Genomic DNA, 2,830 nt, shown 5'->3' with positions numbered 1-2,830 from the left:
GAGGGGAAGGGACGGGGAAGGGGAAGGAGGGAAGAGAAGGGGAAGGGGAAAGGGAGGGAGGGGAAGGGAGGGGAGGGGAAGGGAAGGGAAGGGGAAGGGGAAGGGGAGGGAGGGGAAGGGAAGGGAAGGGGAAGGGGAGGGAGGAGAAGGGAAGGGAGGGGAGGGGAAGGGAAGGGAAGGGGAGGGAGGGGAGGGGAAGAGAAGATCCCAGGTGGACTGGGATTGGGCTGAGGCAGAAATGAGACTGAGGCCGCAGGCTTCACTCAGCAAATGCACTTCACATCCCCATTTCATGCCAGAAACGTTTCTGGGTCTGAGGATTCAGTAGAAAGCCAGACTAAAAGGATTCTTCTCTCATGAGCCTGGAGTCCGGTGAAGAAGCCGTCAAAATGTGCCATGTTTCAGGTGAAGGAAAAATAAAGACACGGGAAGCCACTCTGCGCCTTTTCACGAGGGACTCTAGGCAATGGGCTGACGGGGACAGGAAAAGAATATTTTTCAAACTAACATCGTGATTTTCATACAAATATCAAATGGACACACAACAAATATTTGGTTTCCCTTGTGAGTGAATGAGGAAACCAGTCAGACGTTACAGTCAGTTCAACAAGGACTCGCACCCTCTCACTTACCAGCAATCAGAATGCTGAGATGGATTTACAGACAGATGTAAAACTGGCCAATACCTACAGGCAATAACCGGCTGCATCCTAACAGACGACACTCACTTGCATTTCAGTCGACGAGGACCATGTGCGCACTCTGTGTCTTCCACAACCGAAGAAGTGACACAGTTTAGGGACAACGGAAGGCCTCACCGACTCCGCCAAGCCGGGGAGAGGGCCAGGACAAGGTGAGCCAACGGGACAACCGGAGACTGTTTTTATTTTTATTTTTGGTTTTTGCCATGTTAGTCTTTCACTAGTCTTTCACTAGGTGGGGGTTGTGAGCTGGAGACCTCCATCCGCCTGGGCAGTCAACCATGGGGCCCAGTAAAGGTTCTGGGACACTAAGCTCGGGTGATCCTGCCTGGATGCCAGAAGGGACACCGTCCACAGCTCCACAGGGAGGGACAACAGGATGCTCTGCAGGTGGGAATTTCCCGGACTCTGGCCTGAGCACCTTCTCCTGGGTTGATTTTTGTCTGTGTCCTGCTCCTGTGCTAAGCCATGGCCAGGAGTATATCAGCTTTCAATGAGTTTTTCTAGAGAATTATCAAACCTGAGGGTGGTCTTGGAGACCCCTACCCTTGTAACTGGTGCAGAACTGACGACAGTTTGTGGTTGACGGTTCCCTCTATCCCTGCAACGATGTTGACTGTAAGTACATTAAAGTGTTTGTCAGTAACTGGAAAACTATATGCAAAATGTAGGAAGTGGATGCCTCTGGGCTGTAGGATCACGCACAGGAGTGTATTCTTGTGTTTTTTTATTTATTTTGTGCAAGACACTGTGATTACAAACAGCGGGAGCTCCCTCAACCAACCTCTGCTCCCACAGCTCACATAATCTTGGTCAAAATGGGCTAGATGACTCAGTGAGCCCCAGGGGGGCGAGGAGGCTGCTCTCTGCTGTCATGGATTTCGTCAGTGGAGATGTGACAGACCAGAAGACCCTCAGGTCTGCTCCAAACCTGTTTATGCCACCTGTGATCCTTACTAGTGTCAGAGGCATTTGAACCAGAGCGACTCCATCTTGAACAGGGGCTGGGGGAAATGAGGCTGAGACCTGTGGGCTGCATCCCCGGGAAGTTAAGCGTTCTTAGTCACAGGAAGAGTAGGAGGTCCGCACGAGATATAGGTCACAAAGACCCTGCTGATAAAACAGAATATGGTAACGAAGCTGGTTGAAACCAAGATGGTGATGAAAGTGTCCCTCTGGTCACCCTCACTCTTCATTATACACTAATTATAACGCACGAGCATGGCAGTGTCAGGAAGCTACCCTATGTGGTCTGAAAAGGGGAGCAACCCTCAGTTACAGGAATTACCCACCACTTTCCCGGCAAACTCATGAATGACCCACCCCTTGTTATCAAGAAATATCATCAAGAAATAACTGTAAGTGTATTTGGTCGAGCAGCCCACACCACTGCTTTGCCTATGGAGTAGCCGTTCTTTCATTCCTTTACTTTCTTCATAAACTTGCTTTCGCTTTGTGGACTCACCCCAAATTCTTTCTTGCCCGAGGTCTAAGAACCCTCTCTCTCGGGGTCTGGATCGGGACCCTGTTCCAGGAACACTATGAAAATTCAACATTATGTAACCTTTGACACATCAATGCAAAATGAAAGTTCTTTCTACATAAACCTGGATAAATGATTTGGGAAATTGAGATCCAGGCAAGCTGAGGTTGCTTTAAAATTTGCTTTTGAATTAGGTGTAGACTAGATGACTCTTAAACGTGAAAAATAATTGCTGAACGTTTGGAGAAATTCTGGTCTTCGATTGTTTTAAAATGTGCCCAACTTCTTGGTCCACTTTAAAAAATATGAAATTGGGTGGCTAGGAAGGAGAGTGAAGACTGGGGTTTATTCTAAAAAAGAAGAAGAACTTCAATCAGCAGACTAATGCTAAATACAGCTTGTCCCTATATGGAAATATCTAGATTCAGGAATGGAGCCAGAAGTGGCCAGATGGTGAGGACCAGAGGGAGGTCTGGAGGCCCGGGACTGGGGCGTTGGCTAGGAAGGGGTGGGAATATTCATGAATGGAGCCAGAAGTGGCCAGATGGTGAGGACCAGAGGGAGGTCTGGAGGCCCGGGACTGGGGAGCTGGCTAGGAAAGGGTGGGAGAGCCTCTCTGGAGTTATGGAAGCCTCATGCATCTTGG

The sequence above is a fragment of the Piliocolobus tephrosceles genome, chromosome 8 (genome assembly GCF_002776525.5).
Source record: "Piliocolobus tephrosceles isolate RC106 chromosome 8, ASM277652v3, whole genome shotgun sequence".
NCBI classification, from domain to species: Eukaryota; Metazoa; Chordata; class Mammalia; order Primates; family Cercopithecidae; genus Piliocolobus; species Piliocolobus tephrosceles.
The sequence above is the reverse complement of the archived record's forward strand: the minus strand, read 5'-3'. Positions refer to the sequence as shown.